Here is a 22595-nt window from a genome sequence, read left to right as displayed (position 1 = left end):
TCCTGCCACCCCTCTCCGTACAGCCCCGACTGCGCCGTGCCCGGAGCAGCCTCCGCATCGCCCCGCACCGCACGGCAGCTGCCCGAGGCAGGGCCACGCGCGGCTCCTCCGCGCCAGCCCGCGCAGCGGTGCGGGAAGGGCAGGTGGCCAAGGCGAGCCCCCCACGCGAACATCCTCACCGGGCGGCGGCGGCGCGGCAGCCCGGCCCCCGGGATCGGGGCTTTGTCCGTACCACTTCCCATCCTAAGGAGTTCTAGAAACTTTCCGGGAAGCGCCCGGGGCGTGCAGGGGCTCTGCCCCAGGGCTGCCGTAGTGCAGGTGCCCGGCCCCGGCCGAGCATCCGCCCGCACCGGCACCGCGACCCCCGGGCGGGCAGGACGAGACGAGACGCTCCCCTCCTCATCCCGGCCGACCGGACCGCCGGAGGTCCGCGGGGCTGCACCCCCGGGCGCGGCGGAGCCGCGAGCAGCTACCGCCGGCCTCCCGAAGCCCGCACCCCCGCTGCCGCCCACGCCCCCGGCCCCCGAGCCCCGCAACAGGTACGACCCGGGCGAGTCCCCCGCGGCCGCCGCCCCCCGGCATCTTCCCACGGCAGCGGCGGCGCCGGTTCCCCGCCCCCCACGGGGAGGGGAGGGGATGGGATGGGGGGGCCGGAGCCCCGCTCCCGCCGCCCGCGCACTCACCCCGCAGCAGCCCCGGCTCGGCACGGCTCGCCCACCTGCCGGGGCCCGGCCCGGCGCGGCGGCGGCTCGCAGCCTCCCGTACTGCAGGAGGCAGGCAGGGGCGGGGGTGGCGGGGCCGTATATACCGGGCACCCCCGCCCCCGTTCGCGGGGAGGGGGGGACGGACGGTGCGGGGGGCGGTGCGGTGAGCGCGCGCGCGCGGCGGCGATCAGGTGACGGGGCAGCCCCCGACACTGCGGAGCCGGGCGGGACCCGCCGGGCGGCGGCCGCGGGGGGCGGCGGGGGGAGCACCGCGCCACGCCACGCCACGCCACACCGCGAGCGGGACGTGCGGAGCTCTGGAATGCCGCGGGAAGGGGCCCGGGGCGGATCGGGAGCGGCTCCGTCCTGGAGCGCCGGGTCCCTGTCACCCCCTTCCCCATCCCCGTCCATCCCGACGCGCGCCCGGCCGGCGGGGGACTCCGTGCAGCATCCGCCGGCCCGCACCGTCGGAGGTGCCGCTCCCGCGGGGGCCCTGCCCTGCCCCGCCTCCCCCCGGGGTCGGTACCGATCGCTGGGTAGCACCTCCGCAGTGAGTTCTCCGGTGGCCGGAGGTACCCGCGGCTCGGGCGAGCGGTGGGAATAGAAACCAGCGTGCCCAGGCCGTTCTGAAGTGGGCAGAGGGGTTGTGCGGGGGGGCACGGCGGGAGGAGCCGCCTGTGCCCCCGCACCGCGCGCTCTGCTGGCGTGAGGACAGTGGCTGCGGTCCACGCCTATGGTGGGATGAGTTTCATTAAACACACTGACCCCGGGGTTTTCTCTATTGAAAAAGGATCAAGAGGGCTGCACGTTCTCATTGAAAGGGACTGTCAGCCTGCAGTAAGGGTGAGCTGACAGCTCGCTTTTACAGCGTGATGCTGGTGAACCTCCGCTTCTGAAGATTAGTGTTTGGTGCAGCTTCCTGCGGGGGAACACCCGCCCTGCCAGGGTCCTTGTCTCCTGCCTGCTGCCCGCGCGGAGTGCTGGAGAAGCAGCAGGCTTGGCTGACACGTGACCCCTACTGCTCCCCACCTCTGAAATCTGGTGCCTGAGAACACTGAGTTGCTTAATTCAGGCTCCTGACCCCTCTTCTGGGCAACGGGGCTGCTGCTCTTTAATGTAGCATCTCACCACCCCACCCCACTGGAGAATACACCTCCACATTCCACCTTGCTGTGTCTGTGCCTGCATCCTGGTTTTCTGTCAGATGAGACTTTTGGACAAACGAGAGCTGTGACGAACTTCTGGGAGCACCCACCTGCATCAGCAGGGCACTGAGGCACATACCAGGGCTCAGTTAGCAGCTGTGGGCTGAGCGATACGTTCACAACCCTCTGCTTCCAGAGGAAATTTTGTGTTTAAAACATAAAATAACCCATGACTTCCTAACTTCACTCCCCCCTCCAAAACCCCCCTCAAACACCAAACTCATCCAAACGCCCCATTTGATCCTGTTTGCCAGACCATCCAGCAGATGCCCCTACCCTGCTAACATTTTGTCCTAGGTTTTTTTGGGTCCACCGATGCTGGGGGCAGGGGACAAATCCCGAGTGAAACCCCAGGGCTGCATTTGCCTGTTCCACTTCCAGTGCCCCTGACCTGTACCCAACCCGCTGTGCTGGTTCCTCTTGCCTGTCTGCACCGCACAGCAGGGCTGGTGGGCAACCCCCCACCCTGGGCAGGCACACCCCAGCCCCTCTGCTGCCATTTCCACGTCTCTGCAATTACTATTAGCTGTAGAGATTTATGTGCTCCCCATCTTTGCAGGGTTTGGTTGTCATGTGGCTCCTCCCTGCAAATGGCACCTTTTTAGGTAGTTCTTGTGGAGGGAAGTGCACTGGTGCAGAGCTGCCGCTCCTCTGTAGGCATATATACTCCTTGGGATCAGGGCCCTTTTGGTGGCATATGTCTAGACTGATGTGTATTTTTCAGGTCAAATCCTTAAATCAAAATGTGTTTATTTCCATGGATGTTTTAAGTTTTCACAGAAATATTTTCTTAGTATTTGTATTTTATTATTATTCATTTCATTACTGCAACCTTTGTTGCAGTCTCTACTCATTTGTGTAGTCTCTGACAGAGAGGAAGCAGAGGTGTGTGCTGGGTTGCACCTTTTTTCCCTCATGGAATAGGTACCCTCACATTAGTGCATTAACATCTTTTTCTCCCAGAAAACTCTTAAAGCTTTAACCTTGCAGCTTACTGCCATGTAATCATAAAGCTGTGTTTTTCCTGCTAGAAATTTCTCATAGGAATTTGTCTCTCTGACATGATCTACTTACTGTTTTTTCCTTGTCAAGTGCAGGCTTGTTTTTCAATAAAAATAAAAGCTAAGAGCTAATTCTGAAATCCTTAGTCAGACAAAGCTTGCACTGAAATCAAGGGGAGTCTTGTCTTGGTGTAAAGATTGCAGGTTGAGGATCAAAATCATTATAATAAAACATTGTCGCAGGAGCCACATCTCCCACTTCAAAAATAAACATCTTTGCTCCAGTTAGCTATTTATGTAGCTGCAGGAGACTATTGATTTAGGAAAGCTTTCTGGTGCACAGATGCTCTAAACCCTTAGCACTACTAAGAAGCAGCAAAGCTCAGGAGGAGCAGGTTACAAAAGAAGTATAATATAAACCTCTGCTCTCTTCTGCTCCTGGCAGTACTCAGGTAAAGCCTCTGGCTCACCGTCAACTGAGACACCCCTTTGACAGCTCTTTGCCCCTTCCCATGCCCAGGTGTTCCCAGCCAGGTTGCACAGCCAGTAGAATTAAACATTTGCCCGTGGTGGGGACATGGGACTTCAGAGCCTGGCAAAGGCACTGAAGAGCAAGGGCTGCATCCCTGCTTGAGTGTAATACACCTGTAGCTTCTCCTTCCTTACCTAAGAGATTCTTAGGTAAGATTACAAGATTACAAGAGATTACAAGAGGGACTACAGAAGTTTTGGTAATTGTTTCAAAACAAGATCCAATCTACTAATACATCACTAGCACAGATAAAGAGGCGGGGTGGGCAGAGAGAGAGGGGGAAGGCATGCTTAAGTAGCCTGAGTCAAACAGAGAATTTGTCATCACATTTGTATAGATTTCCCAAATTTCTGTGGTAATCTTTCCATTATACTTATGATAGAAGAATACTTTCAGAGTTACTTTTGAATACGTTAGGTTACATTACATAAGACAGAAAATTGAGTCTTTAAACAGTGCTATGAAGTGTTTCCAATGAGTCCAGCTCTATTGCCAATGAATAGCAAAGCTGCAAATAGCAGAAGGAGTTGATTACTTTTGAGTCTTGCAACTTACAGTACATAAAATTGCTTTTAAGGTACATTTCTAGGAATTAGGCTGGTGACTTAAGTGGGAAAAGAGTTGGGCTTAAAAAGTGTTAAAATTATTTTTGTGGGAGAAGTTGGAGTCTTTCTCACTGCTTCTGCCAAAGACTTTTCCTCAACAGGTGTGTAATGAATTAAGTGCTTTGTTAAGTAATGGCCACAAAGACCCAACCTTTTTGGCCCCTCCCCAGAAGACATTGCTACTCTAACAAGAAATAGATAAACTTGAGTCCACAAGCAAATTTTTATCTCAAGGGAAGGCAAGTATGGTATTTCCGCACTAATGCAAACAGATGTTAACAGAAAAGAAGCTGAAACAACAAATCACCCAGAGAAAATCTAAGTTGCTCAGCCTTTAATCTATTTAACATAAATAACTTCCATAACTATGCTGAATAGGGCAGTTGATCAGAAGTCCTAGTATGGAGGCTTGGAAGTCATGGTATGAAATTTATTCATCTTACGTCCCACATCTCAAAAAATGGCAATATCCGTGTCTGATGTTCTGAGAAATGCCAGTACCACATAATTCCATTTAGTGGCCCATTTACGTAGAGCCTAGCTCTCTGCTGAAGTGAAAATACTGTTTCGGCATAGCTGGAGTATACAAAAGTAAGTTGCATGCACTGGATCGGTACATCAGCATTTAACATCCTTTTGGGCGCAGGCAGATGTGGCAGCTCAGCCATCAGGCAGCCCTCACAACATGTTCAGAGCTGCCTTCTGATTACCCAGACACTTCAAGCTCCTCTCCTAAAAGCAGCAGGTGAACTCTGATTTATTTGCAGTACACGAGAACAGGATAAGTGCTGTATTACCCCAGTCAGAAGCTGGCAAACCCCATTTACCCATTATAGTCCTGTGGACTCTTGTGTCTGTGTAGCAGAGCTTGACTCGAAAAGCCTTACAAAGACGAGCGGTGAGCTTGTCGCTGTGTTGGGGGCACACTTTGTAGATTCAGTTTTGTTCTTGTGTGGAGGCCGGTGGGCCTGCTGGACAAGGAACGAAAGGAGTCCTATGGTGGGACAAATCCTAGGTTCCTTTCCAGCTTATGGTGACTGCAAAGCTTCCGCCAGAATGCTCTGTTCTGGCCTGTTAATGTACCCCAGCTCTGCTCCCCTGGTAAGCTCCGTTGGCCGCTCCACCCCTTGTTACCTCGTACGCCCTCAGAGTTCCTCTATTGGTTCCCTTACCTTGGCCCCGCCTTTATACCGCCCCTTGCCCTCAGATCATTGTTCTGGTGCTCTGTCCACTCCCCTACGTAACCCTAGACCCCCCATTGTTCTGCCCCTGCTTCTCTGGAACCATGCATGAGTGTGGATGCATTAAATCTCTCCCGTAGAACCCCATGTGAAGATCCTTCCTGCTCATTCATCGTCGGACTATTTTTGCCAGCTATCCAGTGTGTGTGTGCAAGTGTGGTGGCTGCACCGAGAGGCTTCCTCCTGGAGATGCCTTTTGGGAAGGTCGAAGCACTGTACCATCCAAAACCGCCGCGACATTCTTCCCCTGAGCTGCAGGTACCATTGCCTTGCTCTCCTGTCAGCCACCAGCCCTTTTCCCCACAATAGGGATATATTTACTTGCTCTGCCACGTCTATTTAGGACTTAGACACTGGTGACCACAAAATAATCATACACAAAATGGGGCCCTGAACTTAGCTGAGAGATCAAGGCATAGCAAAAATGATTTGCCCATCTAGTACCTACATTGGGTAGTTCTTGGAGTAATAGCAGTGCTAAAAGCAGCAGACTGCAGCTCAGACCTTCAGAGGCTTGCCAGTTTCCCATGGGGCTTGGGGAAGAGATAGCCCTCTCCTTCCCTCCCTCTACTCCAGAAAGGAGTTTTTTTGGACCCTCTTGCAGCAGATGTGGGTCTGGCAACCCTTGATGGAACAGGACCTAGGAAACCCTGGGAGAGATTTCTACATATGGCTACAAAGCTGCAGAGTGGCCCAGAGGACATCCCTTGTCATGTCCTTAGTCCTCCATCAGGGAATGATGGAGCTGGGCCATTGTCCATAGCAAAGGGCCTGCAAAAAATTAATTTATTATTACTGTAGGGTGTCTGAGTTGAATTGACTGAATCTAAGGAGTTGATGCTCATCATTTCCAAGGGGTCTGCCCGTTCATTTAACAGTAGAAAATGACCAGGGAGGGACCACAACAGCCACCATCACCTTGTAACCTTTCAACCTTGTAAAACTTTGGTTTAACACATAGACTGCTTCTGTTGCTTTCCCATACATTACAATGTTTGTAGGAAAGAGTCCTTTGTATGCCACCTGCCCTCCAAAATGCAAATCCCCCACTTAAAATGAGAGCAGTGGGCAGCCTGCAGACTACAGGTGACATAAACCGGAGCTCAAGAGCTCATGATGTCATAAAATGGAACACAAGCTGCAATGTTTGCATTTAAATTGAGCTGTCTGAACAAATGCTTTGGAATTGTTCATAAACAAGGGGTTCCAGTAAAAATGTGACTAATGCCATTAGTCATCAGAAGTGGACCTTCCGCATTGCCACCAGTGGCAGAGTTCCTGCTGCCTTCAGCAGGAGTGGGTTATGTTTCCAGGAGATTTAGTGCCCTCACCTAGCATGTCAAAACTGTCAAGGTCCACAGTATGTGAAATGTTATGTTTAATAGCAGAAGAAAAGACTGTTTAGGAACACGAGGAAGCTGATGTGAAAGGGGCAATAAAAGAGTGCATTAAATGATGATGCCTCTTTTGAAAGGAAATTCACAGGCATCTGGGGCCATTACCTTTCGTATCCCAGCAATCAGGAAATTAACCTTTAACCCTTCTCTGTTGACCTCCTCTCCTTTCTCTTTTTCTGTCATTCATTCTTTTTTCCTAGTGACTGGAGAAGATAGATACAGTCTATGATTTATGCTTCTGAAGGCTACAGTCTGCCTCCTTCCTATACCTTCCCAAGTGCTTCAAAGTCTGTGTTCACTCAGCTCTAGAAAGAGTCAAAGCTTCACTCAGATTTACTTCCGTGTCATACTTTCCAACACCTGATTTGTTTATGCTTCATTTATTCCAAACCCCATGTTACCTAATTACCCCTGACCTAGATGTAAATCTTACTCCCATCTTTGCTGTCACCTGGAGGCAGGCAAAGCACTGGAGGTGTTGGGAGCCCTCTGCTTCAAGGAGAGGTTGGGCCCTTGGGAGTTGCACAGTGTGATGCTGCACAGGGGGTACATAGAAATACACCACGACCCTGTTACAAAACCAAAATCAGGAGTAAGAGCCGCCTTTAACATCTCATCCTGAGGGAGAGGAACGAAGGAGTAAATGACTGTTTCACCTTCTGATTCCAGGGAGATCTGGCAGATACAGCATCAGATAATAGGTTTCAGAAAAAGTGTGATAACATCACTTCTAAGAACAGAAATGGTGACTATAATGCCAACAAACACTGGTTGCAACTCTTCAGGGCCATGATGACTGCACACAAAATCTCTGAAATGCTGTGAGTTAGCAATATTAGCTTTATCAGGAAAAGAACTAGGAGAGCAAGACATGGCCTCTTGTCATGGAAAAGGGAAATTCTGTCTGAGTAAGGTCTGAGCAGCCTTTGCCTGCAGAGCAGCTGAAAGTCCTGAGTCATCACACTGAATTGTAAGCTGCCAGCTGCAAATCCAGCACTGAATTCCCACCTATGTTCACTGCATGTATGGAAAAGAAATTTTGCTGACATAGCTGTACTTCACTGCATGCCAAAATATGAGTTTCTCCTATGTTTTTGTTTCCTTTGGAGGTTTCCCTTCCCTGCCTTGGGTTGTGCCTCTTACCAAGAGCTAAGACCGGCATAACTAGTCCTCAGACCATCGCGCTCAGACACGTGGTGACTTGGTTCTTGCCTACACACCTGGTTTTTCAACTTTTTTACCTGAAGAAACCAAAGGTCCTTCCCTTTAAGCCTTGCTGGGTCACGCTGGTACTGTTCAGCGTGTCTGAAGTCACCCAGAAGCTGTGTGCTGATTTAGCCTTGAGTGATGGCTTTTCCTCCAGAGCCATCTAAGTTCTTGCCCAGAGAAATGAAGACTGTGTGGGCACCGCCTGCAGTTCCTGATGACTGGCCCAGCTTCGCAGAGAAGATGTATTGAGAAGAGGTGATTTTTTCAGGTTATTGAATAGGGGTGTGCTCTGCATGGTGGAGGGTAGGAGTCTGCTTCCCCACCAGAGCTGCACCATCACTGCTTGTCCCCTGCTCTTGTGCAGACCCTGCCAGCTCACAAGGCACCATTCAATTTATTTCCTCTGGGCCCTGTCAGAGGATTTGCTGCTATTTGCAGAGAGCTGCTCTGAAGCTTCTGGGGAGGTGTAGTCTTCGCTGGTGTATTTGCCAGCCACTCGAGGCGACTGTCTCCTCCCCTGGCTGTGGCAGCCCCAGCACGCTTTTCTTTTTAGTGGGTGCTCCCATCCCTCCGGGAACTGCAGCAGTGGCACATATGCGTAGGACAAAAGGGTGCCTCCTGCTCTGTCTGGGACCAGGAGTGCTCAAGGGACAACATGTCAAGAAGCTGGTAATAGAAATAAATGAAGGCAAACCCCCCTCCTATTGTCCACAGAGGCTATTTTTGGTGCAACTATATTAAGGGTTGTTCTCCTGGCATTCCACATCCTGACATTTCAGCACATTTGCCTCACCTACTGTCTGCATTACTGGGTTTTCAGCTACAGATCATCCCTATCAAGCCACTGCAGTGATTTTTTTTATGCCCTATCTGTGTTGTACACACAGTGTCATCAGCACCTTTCATTTATAAAACAATAACTCCAGGAATAAAAGGGGCGTATCCACTCTCCCCCTGCCCCCAGCACTTACAAGCCTCAGCATCATTTTAATATTCAATGTATGATGCCTTAGTTGGGCAAAACACACTTTGTGCAGGAGCTGTTTAATAAAATAAAAACATGCTCCAAAGTGACCCACATGACAGGGGTAATTTAGTATGCTGCTCTTTATGCTTTCTGTCTTACTTCTGCTGTTTACAGATTTTTTTTTTCCTCATCTGCACAGGGAATAGATGCTGATGTTGTCCTTTTAATGAATAAATCTCTTTTTAGTATGTTGGCCAGCACAATAAAAAAATTATCAAACAAATTAGAGCCTGAACCTGCAACCTTTTCTGATGAAAAGAAAACCTGCTTGTGGGCCAGCTCCCTGGCTTACAAGGGGCTTTTTCTGGAGGAAGAGCTGCTCGCGTGAGCTACACATGCAAGGTCTCAGAATTTTTGTGCTGCAGAGCTTGACTGTCAGCCAAAGCTGGAGGCGGCTCAGCAAAGGGGATAAAGGTGGTTGTCAAAGACGAGTCTCAATTTCCTCTTCCTCTGCCACCTGCTGCGTTGGAAGGACCAAAGGTTGCTGTAATTTATACCATGGCTTAAAGTCTTGGTGGCATGGTTTGTCTCCAAAGCAAGAATTATGTCTGTGGACGCTTTTCCAGCAGGAGAAATTTTTAATGGTGCCTCCAAAATGACATAGATTGCAAAGTAGATTGATGGGAAGAAGTCCCCACAAAGGCTGTTAAATATGAAGGCAGCAGCTGAGCCTCAGGTACCCTCTGAGCTGTCAGTGTCCGGAGGATGTGTATCTAAAGGAGAGGCACTTCCTGACATTGCTCTTCTGCCATTAGCCATGGGGATCTCCTCCTGACCTGTTGTGTTTGTCCTTGTGTTTGGAGCTAACATCAGTGATTCCCAGCTCCACGTTACAGTGTTTTCACTTGGCTACATCCCAGAAAGCAAATGGCGAGGAATGGTCAGGTCATGGCATATATTGCCCCAACTGCCCTACATGAAGCTTCCCTCTTCCCTCCTGCCTCCAGTGGGAGAGGACTTGTACCCATCCTTGTGCAGGTGTTGAGGGACCAGCACAATGCAAATGCTTATGACCTGCATCCTCACCAGCTCAGCTGGAAGTGGATGTCCTGCCCAGAGCAGTTTGCCTGGCTCAGAAATGCCACCCAGCTTCAGCCAGGGGATTTTGTGTATAGATCAGGAGGTTGTACAGGACAACACCCGAGAGGCAGCAGAGCTCTGCAGCTGAGGTCGTCCCCAGCATGTGCCAGCTGCCCAGGCAGTGCAAGGGTCCCCAAGCGAGCTTGCAGGATGAGCAAAGCATCTTTTCCTGCGCAAGAGAGATGCTTTTTCTGGGGTTTCAGCCCAGAGAGCATCCATGTGTTGTCTGCTGCCTTGTGCCCCCCACTGTGGCACACCTTTTGCCAGGTTCCTCATCTGCATGGTGAAGAACAGCTTCATCTTTCTCAGCCTTTCAAAAGAGGGAAGTTGTGTTCCCAGGGGCAATTGCCAGTTCACAGAGTTGTGGACACTGATTTCCCAAAGCTGGAAATAACAGGATAGGAAGTGTGTGTACAAAGAACTATTTTTATCAATGGATGAGTTGTAGTAGGTGCAATAATAAAAAATTAAAACCTAGTATGACTAAACCAAGCTCTCAGCAGCCCTGGCTCCCACTGTGCTGAAAATGGTATCAGTCTAAGCCTTTTATGAGCTGAAACCTACCAGGTAGTCAAAACTCTGCTTGGTGTCTTCTCTTGCTCCAGCTAGAATAATCAATAAGGCCTTTGTGTTGTGCCTGGCAAGGAAACGACAAAAACAACTGCATCTTCAGCCAAGAAAAGCCCTGCAAGGGTAAAGATGATAGGATTTCAACTAAGCAGCAGAAATGCACTTTGGTATGAATAACTTTATAGGCTAACATGCCAATGCACACAGGAAATGTGGTGCTGCCAGCTAGTGTTGGTTGAGTGTATCCAACAGCAGCCAGCAGCCTGTGGACACCAGTTTTAACACATGTTGGTGGTTAGGAGACAAAGCAAATGCCAGCAAAATCCTATGAAATAATGCTAGTTTTACAGAAGCAGATATGCAGGGTGGATTATTTAGTAGAAAAAGAAAGGAAATAAAATCCAGAAGGCAATAATTCAAACAGTGACAGCTGACTGGATGCATGTCAAAAGGGGAGGCTAATTGAAGAGACATTTCTGCAAATACCCGAAATTTAAACAAAAGCAAGAATCTCCCACCTTCTGCAGTACTGCCAAAGGTCTTCAGGCACAGAAGTAAGTCCCGGAGTAGAGTCATCAGAGCTCCCCTGTAAAAGAAATAAGCAGGCCCCCAGATCTGACCTGCCATCCAGAAAAATCTGTCTTCCTCCTCTGAGGGGGCAATCAGGGCCCCTAAGAGCATGAAATGGGTTAGTCTTGGTGGTTGTGTCCAAAGCCAGAAGGCTACTTTCATTTCTTCTTGCTTCCTCTGCCCCTCGGTGTAGCACATTTAATCTCTGTATGAAGCACAGGATGTTCATGTTTGCCTGAAGCACATGTTTCAGAAAGACTTTAATAATTCATTGAAATAATTAAGGGTGAGGAAATCCATAACTTTCTGTGGCAGTTTGCTCCCACTGCCCATCAACCCTAGTGCTAAAAATGTGTGCCATATTTCCAATTAAACGGGTCTGATCTCACCATCCAGTCTTTCATATTTGCTGTCCTTTTCCTCCATGAGGTTAAGGTTAAAAGAGCTCTTTTATGCCCAATAGTTTTCCTCCCTGAAAGAGGAAGAAGCTACTGCCTGTCAAATCATTCCTCAGTCATCTTTCTGGTGAGGTAGACAGATTGAACTCCCAGCCTTCCACCAGAGAATCGCTCTCAGGTTGTCCAGTTGGTTTGGAGCTCTCTTCTTTATATGTTTGCTGACTTTTTCCAAATACTTCTGGGAACACGGATGTCAGAATTACACTTGCTATTCCCAATTTAGTCTCATCAGTGCTGCATACAGATGTGCTTAGTTGTTTTGTTGTTTGTTTTTCTTAATAAATAGCTGTTTCATCCTTGGCCATTGGGGTCCCTGGGTTTCTCTGAAGGACCCATCCCAGGCTGCAGATATTTTTTCTAGATGCAACAAGCATTTGCTGCTTCTGGTGCATTGTACGTTACAAAAAAGGACCCTCCAGTGCAAGCCATCTGAACTGTCCCATGTGTACCCACATGTTATTTGTCCCTCTGACCATTTTAGAATCATTGGTGAAGTGTGGTGTACACAAGGGCAGCTGGGGGAAGGTGGCTGGGGTGGTACACTCAGCGCAGGACTTCAACAAAAGAGAGTCACAAGGATTGAGAGCGCCTCTGGCTGATCCCACAATCAAGAGATCCCAAGTATCCCAAGAGGCTTGTGTTCAGTTTAGTTGTGGTCAGTGCCTCTGCAGCCAAAATCTGTCAAATAGCCTGAGGCACTTTGTGAAAGAAAGATGGGATTGCAGGTTACTTTTGGCTTGCTGTCTGGTTTTGATCTGCCTGCATCCATACTCTGCCCTGATCAGCTAGGAGGCTGAACAGTTTGGATAAAAGAACACTTAATAGGAATAACCCTTCTGCTCAGGTGATGGCTCTCTGAAACCAGGATAAGGGTGTGTAGGCCTCACTGGGAGTCTCTGCTCAGCTGTCCCATACTTACCAGAGGCGGTGTCAGCCCTGTCACCCACGCGATCTCACTGCACCTCACCCTGCACTGCTTGTCCCCACAGCCACCACGTCTTTTTCAGGATGCAGATCCCTCCTCCTCCAATTTTGGAGTTGGCTTGACCATTCTTTGCTGAGGGTCCCATTCAGTCAGTTGTCCTGCCACTTGCTTAATCTTTGTCTTTTTTTTTTAGTGTCTGTTACATTATGAAAGCAAAGGGATTCTAGGGGCATAGATGAACAGCTTTTATTGATTCCCTTTCTCCTACACACAAGACTAAAAAGCATACATGAAGAGCAGGAATAGCCAGAGAGAAACTGAGCACAGAGAGCATTGCACCACGTCCACATCACCCAGGGAAGGATCTCTTTGAACAAACATGGTTTCCCAGAAATCGAGAGGGATTTTGCAGGACTTGTGAAATCAGAGACATCTGGGTCTCAGGGAAAAAAATTGGTAGTGTGGTTTGGGATCAGACCTGGGAAGCACAGCTCTTGTCAAGGAAAGAGGGATAGTTTCCTTTGTGGATGACCACAAGAGATAATGAGGGAACAAGTTTTGAGAAATTTTGTGCTGAAATTTTTTTGAATTTCAGTAATTTACACCAAGACATTTCTTCCAGCATCCAGGAGACAACTTGTGTGAATATATTTGTGATTACATGATCAGTGAAGGCTGTACATGAAGCAAAATCTTTGCCAGTGTTGTTAGAGATAATGGCATTAGGGAGAAATTCCAAGCAGGGATAATTACGCAGTGTTTAGTAGGCCTGGTTATGCAAGCTGCCAAAAAAGTAGTGAATGTGAATACCTCCAAGGAAGGACTTTTCTTAATGATGATTTTGTTTTATCACCATCATGCATTTGTTTGCTTGCAAAGGTTGTATGTGTGCTGTTTATTTCCCGCAATTGATGTACAAAAGGAATAAATAAAGCCTGGTGAGCTGAAGTGAGGAAAGATGGGCAGGTCAATAAATCACAAAGTCATTAAGAGCAGGGAGCAGATTTTTTATTGCATTGTGAAATGCACAGGAAGCCGCTGAACCCTCCTGCACACAGGCATGAGTCCAGTCACATGCATATTAAGAGATGAGCCATTGCATTTTGAAGATTAATATTTAGTGAGCAGGCATCATAAAAGAAGACATTACGGGAGTCAAAATTAGAGGCTGTGAAGATGTAATTGCTTGCTGTGACCACAGACTTCACAGTGGAGTTGATTCCACAGGCAGTGCAGTTTGTTGTCTCATTCATTGTTGGGCCATGGTGTTGTGGAGCTGTGGAGGAGCAGGACAGCGCTGTAGGGCAGCCTTGGTCACTTGCCTTGCTTTGGCTGAGTGAGACAAGGTGATGGAGAAGAGGGCCAGAGGAGTCTTCACCCCCACCTCCAGAAAAAAAAGAGTCCTTCACTCCCCAGAGTCTGTACCAGATGGATTAAAGTAGGGGAGGTAAACAAGAAACAGAGTATTCTCCCTTCTTCCCCAAACCCCCTGCCAAGGACTACAGCAGAGTGAAGGAGGAAGGCCAGTGGGAAGTGGTGGTGCCCATCCTCAGACTGTTTAGCAGATAGGTGGGGTATCATGTCTGGTCGAGGTGTCCACCAGGTGCAGCGACAATGCAGCCTGTAGAGCACCTGGGTGCTCAAAAGAAACTGGTGATGTGCAGCTTGTTAGGAGGGAATCAGAAGCAACAGCCAAGAGGGTAAAGTGCTTGCAGGTGGTGAGGAGGTTATCTCAAAAGGCAGCTTACTACCTGGTCACAGTAAAGGTATTTCCAGTTATCAAAAGATGTTTTAAAAAGAAATAAAACCAGGCAGAAAGTAAGCAGCTGGATAGACTATGAAAGATGCCTTTAAGCGTAGGTTGTGTCCACACCAGGGAAAGCAGAAGAGCAAACAGGTGGAAACCCATAGTAAAAGCAGCCTAAATGGATTTTGGTGGAATAATTTCATTGTTGGGCATAAAACCCAACGATAAAACCATTTTCAACTACATGAGGCAGAGGCCACTTGCCAGCAGACACATAGGGCCAAGAGATGACTGTGGGGTAATGGGAGCACTTAGAGCTAACAGGACCATAAGAGCAGAGGCAGACAAGATCTCTGTGCTGGTGTTTGCTGGAGAGGAGCCTCAGGAGACCTCCCATGCCACAGCTTTTTCCAGCTGGAGATGAGCACGAAACAGCCTCCGACTGAACTGTCAGAAGAGGAGGCTTTAGAACAAGTTGATGAAACAAATAGCAACAAATCACTGGGTCCAGCAGTGGTTCAGGCTGGGCTCCCAAGGAGACTCAATTACAGGACTGCCAAACTACTGACTACCATGTGTAACCCTGCCTTCCATCAGTCATGTGCCAGGAAATGGAGGTGGTAAATAGGATACTCTAAATAAAAAAAGAGCTTTGGGAAACCACAGTCTTGTCTGTCTGCCTTCCATTCCAAGCAAAGTGTCAGGCAGTGTGATGAAAAAAGACCAGACAGACAAGTTGAATTGATACCAGAGGTCTGTTAGAGCCCTTCAGAGGAGCTGGTAGGTCTGTGGATGAGGATGACCCTCTGGACACCGTTTATTTGGCTTCCCCAAAGGTGATGACAGGTCTTTCACTCAAGTGTCTGCTTATCGTTTAGGAAAGCACACATATGTGTCTCTGTAGCCATAGTTTTGATGACATGAGCCAAGTTTTGCTCTCACCCGTGTGTGTGAGCTGGATTGAGCTCTGCAGGGGCTGAGGAGAGTCACCTGCCCTGTGGCTCATGCCCCACCTGGGCAAACCTCACTATCTCTTGGAGCTCCTACTGGGGATGTGGAGTCAATAAATATCATCACTGACAGACTGCCTTGGCTTAACACAAACCCCGTAGTGCTATGTACTATACAGAGGCAATAATAAAGAAAAAAGTGTGTTCTTGCCAATAAATATTTAGCTACAATACATACCGTAGATGCTTAGAAGCAGTATCCAAGACTGGATTTGACTCTTCTGTGAGGGATGGTTTCATGTCTTGGCTGTTCCAGAGCACACCGCCAGGGCTAATGTCTGGGTCAAAAAACCCTTTCAGGCCCACGTCCTTCCCTGCAGCACTGCTGCCTGACCAACCTTTTACTTGTACAGTGCAGTATTCCTATGCTGTTCTTGTATTTACTGGATTGTGTCTGCTGCTGGAGGAGAGATCCCGGGTCTTCCAAATTGGTTTTGAACTCTAATCTCAACCTGCAGCCTACTTGCAAACCCATTTAGTTTGGGCTTATCTTCAAGTAAAATAAATATCTAAGATATTCAAGGAAATATGAGGAATTCTCATTTTTGAGCTGACAGCCTGACTCCTGTGCCTTGACTGGGGTGTGCTGGAAAGGAAACCTGGAACGGTTCTTCTTTTTTGGGATTTGTTTGGTCCTCTTTTCTAATTAAAGACCATTGCTCAAGGTTATAGAATCAGCTGATAAACTTGTTTGTGGGGTTTAAAAGATTAAATCAAACAAGGAAGCTGCTGGATGTGCATTTAAAAACAAATTTCTGGTTTTGCCTTTGAACAGTAGTGGTATATAATGTGATGATTAAAATGGAGGATGAGGAAATATGTTGCTTTGAACAATTTAATCAGTTATTTCCATAGGAGCATGTCAGGGAATCAAGGACTCTTGATTTCCCTTCATTGTTCTGCATAACTGAATATATTTGGGTCATTATATCTGAATAAACAAAATAACATTCTTAAAAGCAAAAAAAAAAAAAAAAAAAAGAATAGTAATAGAAGCAGCAGATTAAGCGTGGAAAATCAGATTTAACAATTTTCAGAGTCCTTTTTTCCCACTGATGAACTGGGAATTTACATGACTAATGTCTATTAAAACACTTAAATACCCTTTGCCTCAATGGGAACTGACAATGGGAATATAAATCCTGCCTGCAGCCCATTCTGTCATATGAATCGAGCCTATGAGTGGCTTGGTTTCTTGGTGAGCAATTGGCTGGGGTGGAAAGCACAGCCAATGTTCATATAATAGGTTTTCATCTCTGAAGGCAAATGTCAACATCAATTTACCTCTGGGATCAGTGAGACCTCCTGAGGGATCTCAGCCCTGTGTGAAGGGGTCAGAGCATGAATCCCATGCCCAAGTTTTAGCAGACATGAGATCAGGCTGGCAGTCACACAGGGAAAGGCCGAGGAATGCTGCAAGAGTGGGATATGGTCCAAATCAGGATATTTTCTGAATGTAGAAGAAGGAGGATCAGTGATCAGAAATCAAGTTTTCTGTCCTGAGCACCAGGGGACAGTTATAAATAAGTTTCAGTAGCTGTTTTCTTTGTTAATAAAACAAAACATGTAAACACATCCTAGATGGCCATCCATCAGAAAGGCATTTTGCATCACATAGGTTTTATGAATATTAGATAATGGAGGGATGTAACAAATAGCCATTTTTGCCTCCCTCTTGAATACCAAATAATGGTTATTAGTATCTGTCAAATAAATAATGTGAATAATTTAACAAGACATCACTATTGTGCAAGAAATGATATCCCATTCTATTAAGCTTTGGATTCAGTTATTGTGCAAAGATAATAAATACATGCAGTAGCTACAGCAATTATGCCCTAGAAATCTACTTCAAGTGTTGCACTGCTTTAAGAAAAGGGAACCAGTCAGGCTCTGTGCACACCACACAAATTACATGCCAAATCTTCTGCTCATGTCAACTGGCGTGGCTCCAGCTGTTCCAGCTGTGCTCTGTATACAGTGCCCTTCTGTACATTGGGATCATATATGCACACACCTTCCTAGCTCCAGCTCCTTAATAAAAGTGTATGTGACCTTATCATGTCAACTTGCCCTCTCTGCTTAACTTTTGAACCTTTCCCAGCAAAATCTGCCAGAGGTTTTGCAGGTAGATTTCACAAATCTGCATGGAAGTAGTGGACCAGGAAGGCAAGACAGATCACATCAATGAAGCTGGTATCTGTCTGTGCCATGCATCTACAGGAAATCTATCTTAATGCTGTTGGCCAGAGAGCCACAGGCATAAAGAAAGGTGCAACATGAAATATTAGATTAAAAGGATTTCAATGATCACTTGGAGGTGATGCTCCTGGAAGGCGTTGGCCTTCCCCTACCAAACAGAGCCACACTCACCTGCTTACAGGCTCAGGATTGCATATCGAATAGCTTACAACTATTTCAATGATCCTTCTAGAGTCCCGCTTGTTGCTCTTAATTTAATCAGTCAAAATAACTTGGAAAATATTATTATTTAAAATTATTATTTAGGACTGTAGAAGCTATTCTAATTACAGACCACATTGGGGCCATTACCTTTTGCCGGTATTTTATGTGATAAAACATTTCTTTCTGTACATAGAAAAGTGTTACCTATGTGCATGATTGTTTTCTGTGCTGGATATTGACTGCTCACTATTTTTTTCTCAGAATGAAGCTGGGGAAAAACATATATCTCTCAGCTGAAATTTGAAAGCTTCAGGATGAGGGCTGACAATTTTTTTGCAGCCAGGAACTTGTGTCAAGGACATGCTTTTTACCATCCCCAACCCAAACTTGTTTAAAGTACAAGAATATGAAAAAAACCCTCCATTGTGGGATGCATCTTATTAACTATTTGTCCTACTGACCACATGGATGTTATCTGATGCTAAATGATGGCATTAATTTTTTTAATATCTTTTTCAGAAAAAAGATGCAGAAGACTGCATGAAAAAGTAACTGTCTTAAAGCTAATAAAGTAAATGTCTCAAACATTGAAAGCTGCCAAAACCAAGACAGCCTGGACAACTCTCATTTTACTGTGGTACATCTACAGTATCTTGGGGCCAACCTGTGTTTTCTAAAGGACAGCTGGGTTGTGGAAAGCAACAGATCGTCACTGTGCACACCGGGAGTTTGCTTCTGGAATTGACCGGAGCTGTGAAACGAGTGGTTCTCTGCATCTCATTTCTTACATCAGCAGAACATGGGTTGCACATGGCAATGTGCTGTGGGCAGACAAAGGCCTGTTCTATGGCACAGCCAAATCCCCACCCAGAATCTCACCCTAGCCTTGTTTTCTGCCACAGAATCCCTTCGTGCTGGTGGAAAGGCACATGAACCAAGCTATTCAGAGACAGCAATTTGCATGTTGTGGTACCCAGCTTGAAATCTCAGGATTGGTGTTGGAGGAGTACTTGGCATGCACAGTTGCATCTGAAATCAATAGAAGCTATTTTCTGAGCCCGTAAAGTGCTGTAGAAAATATGATGTACTATGAAATGCCTTAGGCATTTCAAACCCTCCACCCTGACTTAGTGGGTAGTTTGGAGTGTTTGCTCAGTGTGTCTTGGTTCTCTGTGCATAACCATCTCCACTGATAATTCATCTCACCAGAAGCACCATGAGAGTCAGTTAAATGTTTGTGAAATGCTGATGCCACGTGCTGCAGCAAAGCCCAGGACGGCATGAATAATTCTGCTTTCAGAGCAGGGTGTGAAAAGTGTGCAATAAATAAGACAGTCATGCATTGATGATGAGGACAAGAAGGATTTTGAGGAGCAATTAGTGAGGGAGGGGTCAAGTAGAAAAAAACCTCAGTCGTATAGTGAAATAATTAAAGATGTTTCGTAGTCCACGTGCCCATAGGAAGTGGTAACAATTGCTCAGACAACCATGCAAAATTAAACACTCATTTAGGAGATCTTGTGTAATACTGTTGACCAGTGCTTTGGTATTTGCAGGAGTGAGCACATCCCCTTGGTCTAAGAAAGTATGCTTGCATCCATACTGATATTTTTATATCAGATGAAAACCTGACACTCATGTTTCAAAGAGCACCAAGGCAGAAATACCACCTCTGCTGCCAATGTTAGATGGCCTCCTACAACTGCTATTTCATATGAAGTTTAATGATGTGGAAATGGGGAAAACCCAAAACCACAGCATTAAAAAACCCTCACCAAAATTCTCTGGAAGGGTGTTGCTGTACCATAGAGATGCTGTTTACCTATGGATGATTTCATTGTTCAGCTCCTTTTCTTCTCCTCGAACAATCTGGACTTTCATTAAGTGTAAATGAGAAAAAGGAAGAAAATGGAAAAAATAAAGAGAAAAATAATAAAAAGGAGCAGTGTATGGATGTCTTTACTGAGATAGGGCGGGGCTGAGAAGCTTTTCTTCACAGCAAGAGTTTCTGGTGGATTTGCCTGCTCTTTTGGGAACAAGAAAAAATAAGGCACATTTACAAGCCCCATCGAAATTAACATTTTCAGCTCAGTTTTCAGGGGCATAAAGTGGTTGCTGGATAACATTCTGCTAACAGTGGGATGTTTATTCCATCTAGTAAAGAAGGATACAAGCCTGGTAAGGCTGCTGAGACTGCTGATTTCCATTGTTGTATCAGCTCTTGCCCCAAGTAGTGGCACATTGCAAAAATGTTATTTGAGAAAATTACAATAATGTTTTCTGATATCTGCTCCAAATACACAAAATGCAAATTGTTTTGAAAGAGATGAATAGTGTGTTGCAAAGCACCATGCAATTAAATAATTGGTTGTGAGCATCTTTTCTTATTAAAATGAAGCAATTGTAAATAATAGAATGATATTTAAATGAAATGGTATGTAAGGCCAGTAAGAAAGATTTGCAAGAAACATTTGTAAGTGCATTATCTCTAAGTAGAAAATTTATAAATTATAATGAATTATACAAATGTATCCTGACATAAAAGGGAAATGTTTGATCAAGAGGCTGAATACGTAAGGATTAAGTTCTTTTTATTGAGGAAGTTTCTCCTGCCTGTATGCAGTATTTATAAAATGTGCTAAAAGTTTATAAACTGAATAGATATTTGTTAAAATACGAATTTAGTGGATTTAAAATACGAAAATATGGAAGGTATATTTTAAATATTTAATGAAACAATTATGCTGTATTAACACTATGTTCTTTATTTCTTGGATTAAAAATTCACAGGGATTTTTCATCCCTTGCATCTTTATTTGTCATAGATTTTATTAGAGTTATTCTCTGCACATTTTCTGAATCAGCTGAGTACTAATAATTTTCACATACACTTTAGAATACCTGTACTATGTTTTTCAAATGTATTATAATGTATAAGAAGGTGGGCTCCAAGCCTGTCTCACCACAGATCTCCTGTGTGCCTTTGGGGCAGTTAACTGAGCTTTGCTTTTGCACTGGGCGGGTTGAAGACTCGCTCCCAAATGTCTTCCCTGGCTGAACTTCCAGGTGCTACCCAAGCTGAATCACTGGTGAGGCAATCCTGAAGTTAAGTTTCTCACCACAGAAGCCACTCAGAAGCCACCAGTGAGCCACTGCACCTTTCTGTAGTACAGACACTGCTTGAAGCAAAGGACATTACCACCAAGTCCTGCACCATCTTAACCAGCTAAGTGGATTTAAGATGAACCAGCCAGTGAAGCATAGCAATCCATGCACAGGCACAGAGGTACAATCATGAAACAGAAAAGGAATGGTCACAAACTCCTGACTGTTTACAGCGTGGAGAATGAAATGTTGTTCTGACTGCTAATGGCTGCTGAGCAGAGCTGAAGCACCTCTTCTACAAAGACAGGCTGAGAGAGCTGCTGTTGTTCAGCCTGGAGAAGAGAAGGCTCCAGGGAGACCTTAGAGCACCTTTCCATACCTAAAGGGGCTTCAGGAGAGCTGTAAAGGCATTTCTTATGAGGGCATGTAGCAACAGGACAAGAGGGAATAGCTTCAACGAAGAGAGGGTAGGGTTAGATTATTAGGAAGAAGTTCTCCTCTACAAGGTTGGTGAAGCACTGGCATAGGTGGCCCAGAGAAGCTGCGGATGCCCCATCCCTGGAAGTGTTCAAGGCCAGGTTGGACGGGGCTCTGAGCAACCTGGTCTATTGGGAGATGCCCCTGACCACGGCAAGGGAGCTGGAGCTACATGGTATTTAAAGTCCCTTCCAACCCAAATCATTCTATGATTTTATGACCTCTTTTAACTTGTGGAAAGTTAGGTTGGAAACCTAATGAAGGGCGAGGATTGATGCCAACAGGCCTAGTATCTTTGTGGCTTTTCCACCAATATCTCAGCAATGCTATCAGAGAAGTTAAAACTCAGAACTGCAGTGATGTCTTGCAAAGAAGCTTTTAGAGAAGGATTAAACACATCAGCCAGGACAAGCATTACTGGCAACCTTCATGTAGGATTTACCCAAAGGTGGTGAAAACATCCTGTGAAACAGAGACAGAACTCAGTGTTCCAAGGTCAAATTTACTGATAACTTCACAAAGATGTTTCTACATTTTGCTTTGCCCAAGATATCAGTGTAATACTTGCAAGGAAACTGTTTTGGAAAATGGCTCTCTGGAGTGCTACTATGCTGCTCTGTGCTCTGGAGTGTAACAAGGCAGAACTCACATCTCATTTCAGTCAGTGTTTTTCTCATAAGAGAACTGATCCCAGATTAGCTCTGAAGACAATAAAAATGCTACCGGTACCATTTTTTTTTTCTCTGTGGAATAAAAAAAAAGATAAACTAAATAGTTTAATTGATGCAAGACCCACTGCTCAAGCAGCAGGTTTTATTACATGATCAATTTAAATACAAGGAAAGAAAATCCTGCTGTTGCAGACCCTAACCTGGGTACTGATAGAGCACTGTCAGCATTTGCAGTAAAGGACTCAGAGTCTGACAACTGAATTTATTAGAAAGAAGGATCTGGGCTCCAATGGATTCAGTCTTAATGAAAAATTAATGGATTTATAAGTCTCCCTTGAGCTTTTTGAAACATTAATACCTATTTTTATTTGTAATACCTTGATTTTAATGATTATTCTCTTATATGTGAACTGTGCATAAATACTGACCTTGTCAGATGTCCGCTCCCTCCACCAGTGGAAGGATCCTGGCAGCTCCATGTGCTCTGCATCCTCTGCTGAGCTCAGAGAGTGTCTAGCTGATGTAGCTGTATTTTTGCTCCATTCATACGATTAGTTTAAGAATATATTTATAGAATAATTATCTGAATGTAGTGTAACTTGATGGAGGAGTGCTTTCTAAAATCAGATGAGTTGAGCAAGACATGTCATTTCTG

At 46.1% G+C, this 22595-nt stretch overlaps 1 long non-coding RNA gene across 1 annotated transcript; it reads right to left on the bottom strand.

Annotated features, from left to right (window-relative positions):
- Positions 1-5523: 5523 nt before the first annotated feature.
- Positions 5524-21394, bottom strand: LOC116447823. Its single transcript, XR_004241708.1, has 3 exons — positions 21296-21394; positions 18241-18243; positions 5524-5535 (listed from the first exon to the last, which is right to left on the bottom strand). It is a non-coding gene; the product is annotated as an uncharacterized LOC116447823 (long non-coding RNA).
- Between the last annotated feature and the right edge of the window lie 1201 nt (positions 21395-22595).

This window comes from Corvus moneduloides, chromosome 1 (assembly GCF_009650955.1).
Source record: "Corvus moneduloides isolate bCorMon1 chromosome 1, bCorMon1.pri, whole genome shotgun sequence".
NCBI classification, from domain to species: Eukaryota; Metazoa; Chordata; class Aves; order Passeriformes; family Corvidae; genus Corvus; species Corvus moneduloides.
This window is presented reverse-complemented; position numbering and strand designations above follow the sequence as displayed.